This window comes from Acomys minous, assembly GCF_964271855.1.
Source record: "Acomys minous genome assembly, chromosome: 3".
NCBI classification, from domain to species: Eukaryota; Metazoa; Chordata; class Mammalia; order Rodentia; family Muridae; genus Acomys; species Acomys minous.
In genome coordinates, this window is record NC_140485.1 from 141,503,164 (window position 1) to 141,517,582 (window position 14,419).

The following is a 14,419-nucleotide window of genomic DNA, read 5'->3' on the forward strand; positions in this document are numbered from 1 at the left end:
GACACAGGTAGAGGCCTGATGAGGCCATTGGGTGCCTCTCTCTATTGCTCTCTGCCATGACGCTTTATTAACACAGGTCTCCCACTGAACCTGACACTCACTTTTCTGCCTAGCCTGATGGGAAAGTCCACTTGTCTCCACCCCACAGCTGGGATTACAGGCAAGCACAGACATGCCTGCTTTTTTTATATAGTCACTGAGGACTTGGACTTGAGTCCTTATGCTTGCACAGTCAGTGTTTTTAGCCAGGTCTCCTCCATACTTGAGACTTGTTTGGTTCCCTTTTAAAAGTTTGATTTGAAAACATAAACAAGCAGCCATTGGGTAAAATGAGGGAGTCCTTGACCATCTGCCTCATGTGCATCTGGGGTCAGAGCTGATTATCTGGTTGGGGCTTTCACAATCCTTCAAACGGTTCATCCGTTCTCTCTCTACTTGCGCCATTGCACTTGTCATGGTAACAGGCAAAGTCTAGACCCTAAAACACCCCTGCGTAGAACTCACCCTGGTCACATTTAAACCACTGTTCCTCGCAGAGGATAGTGAAACCCGGCTGATGAAACTGCATGGTTAAGTCCAGCCATTGGTACCGACATGCCTACAAAACCAACCTTCCTTTAAGCACACTTCAGGCCATGTGTGTTATAAAGTCATCATTTAGCTTATGAGTCTATTGGTCCATCTGTCTGTTCTCCAGATTTTCCTCCAGTACATCAATACTGTGCTATAAAAGTTGACACTATGATGATGATGTTCTATGTTCAAAGGTATTCAATATCTCACTGTTGCCTGAAATAACATCATAAAATAGTCTTATTATAAGTCATGGTTCTATATTTATACTTTCTCTATGGGCTTTTACTTTTTAACTATTACTTGTTTCTCTATATTTTAATTCACCTATTCTATATATACTGAGCACCAAAATAATCTATTAAAGAAAACTGAAAAATCAATTAGTAAACATAGCAGCACACAGTCAGCAGATAAACATTGCTGAATGGTAGAGTGAGCATTATCCTAAATGGGGAAGTTACCCCAGCACAGTAAAGAAGGGGGACCCACGTGACCTTGGGGGTCACTCCCAGAGTATACACATTACTTGAGCTATTGATTAACCTATGAGATGGATTTTTATCAAATCATCAAAGAGCAAAAGAATAATTATAAAGGAAAGAGGGTAAAAATCAGTAGACATCGATTTATAGTTAATGTGTAGAGAGCAGTCCTTGACAGGATCACCTGGTAGAGGACTTCAGGGGAGAGGTGATCAGAAGTGTGTTCAGAGAACAGTACGCTGTACAGTGAAGGCTCTCCAGCTGAGAGCCATCAAAGGCATTTCACCGTGAGGTCTGTGTCCCCAGAGAGGATTGCCTTTACCTTCAGGAAGAGTATATGCTAGTTAATTTGAATCTAGGACATTCTGAGTGTAAAATGCCATTGTGACAATCAGGTGCTTTTAGGAAGAGGTTGAGACTCTGAGCATAAAGTCAACAGACTCTCCAGCTGGAGATGGAGAGTGAAGAGACTTGGCAGCTGTGATGAAATCAGAGGGAAGGGAACAAGAGACACAGAGAGGTGACAGAGGAGTGGGAAAAGGAAAATCGGAAACAGGCTTTGTAAAACAGCAGCACACAGGGCACACACTGGATGGAAATCTAGGGCCTGGAAGCCAGCCAGCCTTTTCCATCTTGAAACAAGCACAGCACCACGTCCGTGTGTTTCATTGGCCCCCTTCTGACTGTTTGAGACCAGCTCACAAGACATCTTAAAGTCCATGGTTTTTGCCATGACCAGAGTTTCTCTCTCCAGCCAGGAGGATATCAGCATCCCCTGTGGTGGAAGGAAGCTAAGCTCAGACCTAGCAGGGGATGCTGCAACGGCCTTCATGTTTTCTGAGGTCTGCTTGAGTGAAGTTCCTGCTGTGGCGTGGTGGGCTGGAGACCGTGTGGGCACAGTGGGATGGGGATGGGGAAGACCTGCGGTCCTTTTCCTTAGCAGCTTGGATGCCCATGCTTGCTGGTTACATTCTGAGGAAACAGTGAAATGCTAAATGTGCTTTCAATGCTCATCCCAAGTATCTCCTCAGTGACAGCAGCAATATGGCTGCTTCTTCCATCGTTGGCCAGGTCTGCAGCAGAAACATGGCCTAAATCCATGACTTGAAGAGCAATATGGATTTGGAATGACTGGCCATCCGTGCCCGTGACCTTTCTTTTTAATCTCCCATCACCCGGGTGACTCACATCCCTCCCTATTGGGTCATCTCCATAGTGAGCCTTCTGCAAGAGACCAGTGCCTGTTTCCTAAGCATGTTGTCCAAGCAGCTTTAGACTGAAGAAGCTTCAGGGTAAATGTCCAAGCTGAAAGGATGCCGTCACTTGAATTCTACCCTTATAACATAGCTTGAGTTCCCTGTGATTGACAGCTCAATATTTCTATTTCCTCTCTTATCTGTAGCCATATGCAATGCCATGCTCCAGAAACACAGCTTTATATGCTCTGAGATGCTAGTTACACAAACAGCAGATCTACCTGACATCTTCCTGACAAGCCCTGCTCTGCGCATGTGCCTATAACTGCCCCAAGCCTACCAGTCAGAATCCATGTAAGGTGCAGATTTAGGGAAAATTAAATGCCCATGAATGTCTTTTAGTAGTTAAAGAATTATTAGAGTGGCATACTTTAAAAACAATAGCACCTAGGAAAAAAATTAAAGGAGTCTGAGTCTTGGATTACTTGTAAGGCCACATATTAATTCTAGCACACTTTAATCGAATATCTCCAGTGTTTGTTAACGGGCTGCCTGAGGATTACACGCTGCTCTTGTACACATGAGATTTAGTCCAATGAGATTTTAGCCTTCCATGAGTTAAGGCTGTGCACATCGCATTTCAGGTGTGATTGTATGCAGAGCTGCTCAGGTAGGGTGTAGCACAGTGCTGGTAGACAGGCCGTTGCCATCACAGGCAGGGAAGACACTGCAGCAGCGCCTGAAAGCCCAGTTCCGCTGACTATCAGCGCACGGAACAGAAGGCTGACGGTGAAGCTTCACCTTCCCGGTTTCTGACTTGATTCTTTCTCGTAGTCATTTTGTAGCTGCTTCTGCTGAACTTGTGTGTATGTGCGTGTGCGTGTGTGTGTGTGTGTGTGTGTGTGTGAAAGTTTACAAGGCTTGCCTTTGTAGATTGTGCTGCCTTCAGTTCACTGCACTGGTTTGTAGAGTTCAGGTGGACTTATCCTTACAACTTTTATGAGAATTCATAAATTCCTGGGCAGACTGCTCTATCAACGTTATCTACCTGCAGACCTTCCGGGGAAAATGTAAAATAATCTTGCTTTCTCATAGCATGTGCTGGAAAGGTAAGCACAGAATGTCAACATCAAGGAGCGCCTTAGCCTGCTACTGTCTTAGGGTGGTTTCCTCCCAAGTACCTTTCCGAGATGACAATGACTTTTTGCTGCCACCCTTTCTGTTAAGACTTTAATTCCAGTCTATTTTAAAAGAGAAATTTTCCTTCTTTTATTGAAATACAAACACATTTGAACTTCAGATAGGCACTGGGTTCTCCTGTCAGGCACTCCTTTTTATATGTTATTGTGGATTAAGTTTAAAATATGTAATCTTTGAATAGAAAATAGTTTCTAAAAGGCAAAGATGCAGTAGGTTATGAGAATCCTGGGAATGAGCTCGGATGCCACAAAGTGCCAAAGGCAGGAGTCGCTGTCCTGGGCATGAGTGCTCAGAAGAGGTTCCACAAAGCAGGGGGTGTCTGAGCCCAGCTCTCAACAAGAGTCCTGCAGGCTTGTTTGGTGAGACCACCAGCCGAGGCAATTCTGAGAGCAGGACACCAATGAGGACGTGGAATAAGGAGACATGGCCGTCTATCTATTCCACCATGACCTGAGTCCACTCCACGGGAGGGTGGGTATCTCCTTGGGGTTCTGGAGAGGTGAGAGCAGTACCCGGGAAGGTCTGGGAGGTAGGTAATGGCGATGCGGGCAGGTAGGAGAAAGGTGAGGGAACCGGGTGCTCAGGAAGATGGCTCGAAGTGTGGCCACAGAAGTGAAGTAGCAACGTGCAGGAAAGAAAGGGCACAGAGTTATTCCGTTGGGTGGACTGAACCAGGTAGCACTGGCGTTATTCCCTGGAGATGAAGGGATGCTTGTGGGAGCATAAAGTGGTAACAGAGTGTGGGCTTGGGAACGGGGCCTTTGAGGGCTGCTGTGGAGGAGAGACTACAGTCCTCGGGTTTTAGATTCATTTTCGGGGTGAGAGCAGGGCACTTCCATTGGCAGGGCCAGGAGACAGGAGGCTTGAACTGAGAGCACGGTGTGCAGGTGCTGAAGGGTCTCTTTTTATACACCAGCACTGTTGCCATTCTCTTTCGGCCCAATTCCCACAGAGAAATGCAGATTTGCATATGACCTGCAGGGGTGAGGCTGCAGGGGTGGGCTTGAGGCAGCATCTCCAAACCTTCAGTGACCTGCCCGGTCTGTACGAATGGCTGCTTTCTTCTCACATCTTCCCACCCACCTGCTCATGGACTTATGGGAAAACGGCATGTTTTCCATTTAGTTTCCTGTCCACATCATTATCAAACTGTGACTCACCTTCCTTTCACTGACTTCTTGTGAGCACTATTCAGTGTCTGCCCCAGCCTTTGCTTCAGGGAGACACCTTCCTCTCATCCCATAGGACCGTGGCACTGCTGTGGAGCCTTGACTCTGCCCTGTCACTCACCAAGTGTGAGCAGCACCTGACAACTTCCGTCACTGTCCCATAACTTACAGTGAGCACGTTTTTTTCTTCCTTCCTTTCTTCTTTTCTTCTTTCTTCCTGTCTTTCTTTCCTCTTTCTGCCCTTCCTTCCTTTCTCCTTCTGTCCTTTCTTCATTCTTTTCCCCTCCTTTCTTTCCTTTCTACTTTTTTCTTCCTTCTTCCTCCCCTCCCTTCTTCCCTCCTTCTCCCTCCATTCCTCCTTCCTTCCTCTTCCCTTTTCCTTTCTTTTTTCCATCTACAGTGTCTCATGTATTGCAGACTGGTCTGGAACCAGCTGCCCAGCTAAGGAACTTTACCATCTGCCTTTCCTCATCAGACGCTGCCACCACAAGCTGTTCCTCCCCAACACGCAGGTTAAGCAGCCACTGACCAGGCTGCACCATCAGCCTGGGGTTAAGTTTCCTATCCATCTCCTTCTGTTTTGGTGTTTTTAAAACATTGATTTCTTTCCATTTTTAGATCTGTCGCTTTAGAGACAAACTAGAGCATTTATGCTTGTCGAAGGGGCTATAACTATTTGTGGTTCCTAATCTCAGATGGGATTTTAGTTCCATTCATTGCCTTTTCAAAATGTTTCAATTTGTGCCTCTAGGCTACTCTGACTCCAAGTTCATCCCCAAGCCCCAAACCAGAGCTCAGAATGGCCCACTGTGCTCAGCAGAGCTACAGCAGCCAGCAGCGGGGAAGGCCTGCTCCCCTCCACCCTGGCAGCAAGCTCTGCCCTCCCTCACTCCACGGTGGCTTCTTCCCACTGGCTGAGAAAAAGGCCACACGCTCCACCTGTACTCCACCCAGACCTCCCCTTTATTGTGTGAGAAGGATTTTCACTCTTTAGAGCTCATCAATTAGGCTAAGGCAGCTTGCCAGGAAGCTCCAGGAATCTTCCTTCTCTTCCTCCCCAGCTCTAATATTAAAAAGCACCCCATTACCTTTGAACACACTGCACACATGCACATGCACACACGCACATGTGTGCACACACACATATGCACACACACACACAGAGAAGGAAATTTATCAGTGTCTGGACTTCTGAATATTAATTTTTCAAAATGGCATAAACAGAAATGCAACAAATAGCAACAATCTGGCTTGAAACCCTCTAAGCACTATTTGTTCTGTTTCAGTTTTGAGGGAGCTTAGGGCCTTTTATCTGTTTATTTGTTTGTTTGTTTGTTTTGTTTTGTCAAAGAATCCTGGTGAAGCCAAGGCTAAACACAAAGGTATGAGTCTCTTCCTTCAACCTTTGGAGTGTTTTACAGGTGTGCGCCACTATGCCCAGGTGTGATCCACATCCTCAGCTGTTGCTGCCACTGTTTCAGGACAATTAACCCCGTCCTTCCGTTCTATTTTTAGTTCCCTCTTTACCTCTCTGCAAAGTCAGGTGTCACTGAAACAGTTTTGTTTCTAATCTCAGAAACCTATTTTTAGGTAATTAGGTAATGAATGAGACATTAGATTGAATTTTCTGAGGAAAAAAAAATTCCCTGGCTTAGCTGGCCCCTGAGTAATACAAACTGTCAGCGCTCTCCTTCTCTCTCTGATTATATTAATTACCTCTCTTACCTTGCAAATTTAATGTAGAACAAGTATTTTATTTAAACTTGAAGAATTTACTAGAGGTTAAGAAGTTATATAACTTTAATAAAAACAAGAGTAACAGAATTACCCTCCAATTTCTTGCCACGAAGGTTAATTCTATAACGTGTCCCAGATCTCATTTCTAGCACCATAGAAAGGACAGCACATGCATGCTTGCTTTCTTCTCTCCTCATTCTGCCAGGGCAGAGGTGGCAGGGCAAAGGCGACAAGGAGGAAGCGGTAGGGCAGAGGCCACAGGGAGGAGGCGGCAGGTGGAGGCCACAGGGTGGAAGTGGCAGGGAGGAGGCTGCAGGGTGGAGGCTGCAGGGAGGAGGCTGCAGGGAGGAGACAGCAGGGAGGAGGCTGCAGGGAGGAGACAGCAGGGAGGAGGCTGCAGGGAGGAGACAGCAGGGAGGAGGCTGCAGGGAGGAGGCTGCAGGGAGGAGACAGCAGGGAGGAGGCTGCAGGGAGGAGGCTGCAGGGAGGAGGCGGCAGGGAGGAGGCTGCAGGGAGGAGGCTGCAGGGCAGAGGCCACAGGGCAGAGGCGTGCGTGCAAACCAGAAGGGTGTCCTGCGGGGTTCCGCACATAGACACACTGCACTGCAGAGGAAAGCAGTCATTTGAGTCAGTGCTCCTGGTCTGCCACAGTTAGGGCTCATTGTTGACTTGAGGTGGGAAGAGGGAGCCTCAGCTGAGGGATTAGCTCCACGGCTCTGCCCAGGGGCATGTCTAAGAAGGAATTTTCCTGATTACCAATTGATGTACTAGGGTCCATCACTCTGCGGGTGGTGCCAACCCTTCCCAGGTGGTCCTTGGCTATATGAGAAAGCAAGATGAGGATGCCATGAGCATTGGAAATCGCCTCAGTCCCCTCAGGGAGCATATTTGGAAGGGAAAAATAAAGGCACAGTCAAGCCACACTTGGATAAAACAAAAACAAAAACAAAAACAAAAACAAACAAACATACAAAAAAAAAACCAGTCCCTATCAGCACAGGCCAGTGCTGGTCATCAGCACAAGAGAAGAGGGAACCCAACGGCCATTTGTACTGTGTGGTTTGCACCTCTCTCATCGCTGCTTCGAAGCAGAACAATCTCAAGGACAGGCCTCACCGTGCAGCGGCCTTCCCTCAAGCCTCTGAGCCTAGACTTTGCCGGAGCCTGCCATCTCATCAGCCTCAGGTGGCTCTAGTGGGCCCCCCTTGTAGTGCAGGAGCAGCCCTCCAGAGTGCAGAGGTGGGAAGCCTTGGTACACACCAGCAAGGGCTTCTGCAAGGTGTGTAGAGATCACTGCTGTTGGGTGTGGCCTACCCAAACTCCAAGGGCGCCCTGAGGAGTCCCAAGGCTGATGGCTACAGAGAACCCCACAAGGATACTATTTTAAGTATCAACTTGGCTGGATGAATTAAGACAATTAAAACAAACAAACAAAAAACCCATTACTTTTTGTATGCTTGGGGGGGAGATTTATAAAGGAGGCTCTCATGTGGGTCTCAACAGACCAGGTAAAGAATGCAAGTCATCGGGGTCTGCAAATACCAGCCAGCTGGCTAGAGATAGGTGCCCCAAGAAAAAATTCAGCTGACCCGACTTAGCCCTTTTATATCTGACGAATTCATCTCAAGACTTCAGACATCAAGCCACACCTCCCCTGCCACAGGTTCAGCCTCAACTGGGAACCATGCCACAGGCCTCACTGCTCTGTGCCCTATGGACTTGAACTGAGCCAAGCCGGTGGCTATAGACGCAGAGCTGTGGGGCTTCTCCCCTATAATAGACACACCAGCCAAGGCCCCTAGTGAACCCCTTTCCATGCATCCGTGGTCATGCTTATTCATTCACTCTGTCTCCATGGAGAACCCTGACACCTCACAGTGCTACCCGGGGAAGCACGGGAAGGCTACTTGGAAAGCTGAAGCGACCTGCTTCTTGCGGAGTTGAAAATCATTCTCTGGCCTTCACCGCCATCAACACTGTTTTCTCTGTAGGGGTTTGGTCTCATTTGGGATCAATTCCCCCTTCATCTCTTCACATCTCTCCTCTTGAGAGCAGGATTGCCTATGTCTGGCCCATCATTGTATTTTGGAATCAGTAACTTGTTTGATTTCACAGCTCATAACCAGAGGCAAATTTGCCCCCACAGGAATCATCACCCGGATCTGAAGCCTCACTCTAGACCAGCGCTGAACAATATAACACTGTGGTGTTTAGATACTGTCTTGAATACAGCAGCCGCTGTTCACCAGTGACCAGTTGCAAGTCAAGGACTAAATGGTTACATTTGTTCAATTTTAACTAAACTTTAATTATTTTATTGGAAACGTACATTTCTGAGGGCTGATGGCTACATTTTGGGCAGCACAGTTCTGGTGTGTTAAAATGAAAATATGTAGCTGATTAAAATGAAAACAGTGTTAGCAGGAAACAATACATAAGGCACACATAATGTTGTGTTGTGTTCTTGGTGTCTGGGGTACTTCTCAGCTCACAAGCCTGCCAGTCACGTTGCACACAGAGGAGAGTCCTAGGTGGGAGGAAGGCCGCCATCTTGCCTTCTCTCAGGACCCTCTGTAAGCATCATGTCTTCACTTACATCTCAGCCTGCAGCAATTTTTTCTAGATGAGCTTCTTGACCTGTCTTCTCACAGAGCACTATCAGGCTCAGCAATAATGACTGCACGCCTAGAATGTTCCATGGCCGGTGATAGAACAAACCCCGGCAAAGTTGGGTGAACCGAGGGAGGAGCTAGTCGACAGGTTTGTCCCACAGCCCTCCCATCTCGGGAGGCATTGAAACCCTGGAAGTTTCGTAGGAAAAATAAGACCTAGGAAGTATCTTCTTTCATTACATGTACATCGCTGGTCACAGATAAACATCAGTTCATTCCAAGATAGCTTTATCTTGTTCTAGAGCAAATTAGGGAAACAACCAAACTCCCTTAGAGACCAGGCACACTCTCAGGATCCACATCATGAGCCTTGCTATGGAAAAGTCACAGAATTTTTCTAAGGCACAGTTTTCCCCACATTTATTCAATGGACAGTCTGTGCATGTCACTGTTGCTCGTTTGTTGTACTTAAATGTCATAGGCCCATTCAGTGTTGTGCCTCATGATATCCCTGTGAAATAACTGAAAAATACATAAGTATGAAGTGCAAAATAGCTATTCAGAGATGCCTATGAAAACACGCAGCTTGATGAGCCATTTTCACTTAGACGAAAAGAGCTAGTGTCAGAAATATCTTTATCTTTGAACTAGGCTCAATTTTCACCCACCCAAAGTTGGAGTTAAAAAAAAAAAAAACAACAATATTTGGGAATGGGTGCTCCGTGGTTAAATCACTTACTTCAAGAGAACGAGGACTGGAATTTGGATTCTCAGATCCCATGTGAATGCCCAGCAGGGACCTTGGCTCACCTGCAATTCCAGCCTCTGTAAACAGAGACAGGGGAGTCCCCAGAGAAAGCTGGCTGGGGAGAGTAGTCCATAGCTGTCATCACTGGGTCTGTTAGAAAGACCCTGCCTCAAAAAGTAATGCACTAGAGAGTGGTGGAGTAGGACTTCTGATTATTTCTTGGCTTCTACAGGCCCCCACATAACTATACCCATACACATATGCACCTACCCCACACACATGCATGCACACGTGCACTCACACACTTAAAGAAGAATTAAAAAAAAAACAAACTAAAATACACAGTATTAATAGAGAGCTCTTACAGATGTTAGACTATAACGAAGCAAGCATAGGCCCATGTGCTAAGATAAAATTTAATAAGCTGAGATTTAAAAAAATCAAAACTAAAATCTCCTTTTGATTAGGATTTTAAAACAGAGCTAAACAATATTTCATGACTATTGCAGAAAGCAAATGTTGCCCTCCTAATAACCCTCTTCAGAGAGGCAGACTAGGAATGGATGACCTCCCTCACATGCTCACTCTAGGATGATGCTGTTCACAGGGAAATGGCCTGAATGGCAGGTTCTGCAAATGAGGGCTTTGGAGCAGTAAGTTGCCTCCCGGTGAGCAGATTCCCAGTGTGAGAGTTCTGTAGAGAGACAACTGTATATTTGTGTATGTATTTATATATAGATTACAATAAATATATATACTGTATTCATTATAACTGGGGGTAGATATTAGTTTATTGTTCTGCTCAGCCCCACTTAGCACATGAAGGAAAGAACCCGGGTTTCTCTTTCAGAGGCATTTGCTTTGCTGTGTCTCCTCCCTCTCTGTTCCTGCTCCCTTTACATCTCTGGAATACAACAGTCCTTTGCCCCTTACAACCTACCTTTACCAGGGAAATAGAACATATATATCCCTAGCAGAGATCTCTAGCCTTCAATGACTAGATGACAACACTCACCATCTTGAATTAGCACAGTGATGGGTCCAAAGCGTCAGAACTCAGTGTCCACGGCTACAGCTTTAGAGCAACTCTGAGATTTGGGAGTGTGCATTATTCAGTTCAGTTGGTTGCAGCCTATCCATGGCTCACTGCAGACTTCCTGCTCCTGCCTCTCAACTGCTGGGGTGATAGGTGTGTGCCTCCATTCCTGGTTATTTTCTTACAGCTTATGAAACATGTTTGTATTTTTGTTTTATAAAACTATAGCTCTGTGCCTTTCTCTGTACAGCTACAGCCTTAGAGTTATTTCTCTTCAGTAGCCCAGACTCTTTCCAGAATGTTCCCTGGAACTAGTTGGTTTCCTCTCCGTAAACACTCGAGAGAAACAATGGTAATACCCTAGGTCTCCATAGTTTTTGGTTTTTTAATTAGAGTTTTTCTTTTTTAATTTTGATGTTAATAGTTTAAATTAATATATAGTTATTCAACTTTTTATCACACATTTACTGAATTTTGGCAAATTGTTTTTCTATTTAATCTATATTTTTACATTTATTGGCCCAATGCTTAGCCTAATACTTTCTCAATATTCTATCAATGGCTGTGAAAATTTTTAGCTGATCACTTAGATCTTGCTCCCAATGGCCATTGCTTTTTTCCCCTTATTTGTACTCTTTCTTACCATAACTCAAATCTTAATATCTGTGTTTATATTTTCTAATTGCGGATCATTTGTTTAATTGATTTGCTCTAGTTGTATTCCATTTATTATTTAAATATTACATGTTAATCTTTGCTATATTTAAGCTTTTACTTATCTTGATTATAATTTGTTTTTCTTAGCTTCCAGATGTGGAAGGTGAGGTGTTTTTCAAGTGTTTTCTTTTTATTTTATACACTGGTGTTTTGCACGCACGAGAGTCTATGCACTGTGCACATGTGCCGGGCGTCCACAGATGTTCCCCAGGAGCTGGAGTTACATGTGGTTGGCGAGCAACCACACCATTGCTGGGAACTGCACCCAGGTCATTTGTAACAGCAGTGAGCAGTTGCAACTGCTGAGCTATCTCCTCAGGGTCTTGATTGTTACGTTTAAATATTTTTCATATTTATGTGAGTTGTGAAGCCACACATTAACCTCAAGACATATACTTTGCTCTATACTATTTTGGTATAGAATTTATTTTTATGCAATTAAAAAACATACTTTTCTTATTGCTTTGATTCATAGCTTATGATTTGAGTGGCTGATAATTTTAAAGATACTTTCCAAAAAGGTGAGAATTTTATAAACATATGTATGCTACTATAACTAAACTCTCTTTACTTAAAGAATACACTTGGCAGGTAGCTGTTAACATCTATATTACAGAACAGCTATGGGTTCCTTGTGAATATTCCATGACATGTCCTTTAAGAAAAGTAGCATTGTTGTATGTAGCCTGGAAAGCTGTAATATGTAGTTGACACCATAACTAATGACTTTTTCCAGTATTTGTACGTACTGACATGTTGACTTTTAAATAGATATTACCGAACTAGGAGTGAACAAGATTGAACAGCTGCGGGTATGGTCACCGGGTGTGCTCACTTTCCTATCTGGGGTCTGCCAGCTTTCGCCTCATGTATGGTGAAGCTCTTTAGTTGGACTCACATGTACTCACATTTTCATAACTTACATGATTATGTCCCAGTGGGCAGTCCTGTCCACTCTGGTAATACTGGTCCCTCGGAAGCTCACTCCTGGTGTTCAGTACTGTGAATGTATGACTATAATCTGCATGGTACCTTCCCCGTGCCTTTCTCACCTAATAGTCACCGTGGTGTGACTTTATTAAGCCCTTTTATTGAGTGTTGGTTAAGACGTATTTAGAGTCATGTTAACTCACCCACTAATATACAGACGCTTTATTCCACTGTGTGTCTGGGCTATGTGTCTGTAAACTTGTTCACATCAGTTGGAATAGATCCAGAGCCCCTGACTTTCAGGCAGGTATATCTCTATATACCTGGGTCCAGCAGAGGGTCACTTCCCCAGGGGAGAGCACAGGCTGTGCTTGTTCAGGCTTGCAGGGACATGGTGTTTCTCAGCTGCTTAGCTCATGCTGGCGTTAGTCTTCATTTCTTTTATTATGGAGAATATTCCATAGACTCTGAGTCCATCTACGTCCTTAGCACAGGCTCTGGATAGAGGGCGCCCGTCCAGATGATCCAGAACAATCTACGAATCTCAACTACAGCACGGGCAAAGCCCCCTTGGTTACAGAGATGCCACTTACGCATGTGCCTTGGAGAGGGTGTGTGTGGAGGGCCATTAGCCTGTCGCGTCCCTTCAAGTCCTCCTCCTCCCCACTTGAACTTCCAGCCCTTGCAGTGTGCTTCTGAAGGCTTTATGAGAGTGAACAAATGACATCCTAGGGCAGCCACAGACCTTACTGTTCATATGTGAAACATATTTATGTTCTCTCTCTCTCTCTCTCTCTCTCTCTCTCTCTCTCTCTCTCTCTCTCTCTCTCTCTCATTTACTACATCATATGCTTAACCCTCATGTGTTTATTCACAAGCTAATGACTGCCTTGTCTTATTTATTCCTTTCTGCATGGAAGTGGTTCTGCATTCATTGGTAAAACTTTGTAGTTTTCTCAACTTTCAATGTCTTGAGTGCACTGTCATTTAGTTTTCACAATTTCAAATGTGCTATGTATTATAACTCATCTTTTATTTTTAATTTTTTCTTTTCTGCATATCTGATTATTTTCACTCTGACTTAAGCACTTCGTTTTGTTGCTTACATTTTTACTTCTGTTTGAATATTTTTGCGACTTTGATTTTTGTGCCTTTTGGTCTTTCAGAATCGTCTATTGCTAACTTTAGGATATTGATCTTTAGTCATCCTGTCTCTCTTCCTGGGAAGCTTCTAGTTTGCACAGTTAGACCTCACTCTATCCAGAGCACCTCCTTGCTGCCTCTTCTTTAGGTTTCATTGCTGTGTTTTAGATACTGCTGCCTCTCTTAGAGTGGCTGTTTTCAGCTGTTTGTGGACTACTGCCGAGTCTAAGGGAGAAGCTGTCATCACTGCCTGTGTTATTTTGTTTTATTAATTATTCACTTAACACACCAGTCTCAGCCCCATCCCTCCTCTCCTCCCGGTCCTCTCCTCCCTCCCTGTTTCTCCTACCGCCTTTCCCTACTCCTCAGAGAAAGGGCGCCCTTCTACCACCCACCCAGCACATCAAGTCGCCTCAGGACTGAGCACATCCTCTTCCCCTGTAACCTGGCGAGGTATCCCAGCCAGAGGGAGGTGATCAAAAAGCAGGCAAGAGAGTCCATTCCAGTCTTCCCACATTCCCCTTTACTAGGGAACTCATAGGTGGACTGAGCTGACCATCAGCTGCATCTGAGTAAGGGGCCTAGGTCCAGTCCATGCATGGTCCTTGGTTGGACCTTCAGTCTCCACAGGCTCCCTGGGCCCTGGTTAGTTGACTCTGTTGGTCTTCTTGTAGGGCTCCTGTCCTCTCTGAGTCTTTCTGTTCTCCCCCATCACCACCACCCACCAACCCTTCCACAAGACTCTCTGTATGACCCCCTCAATGTTTGGCTGTGAGTCTCAGCATCTTTTTCCATCAGCTGCTGCGTAGAATCTCTCAGAGGAGAGCTATGCTAGGCTCCTGTCTGCAAGCATAGCAGAGCATCATTAATAGT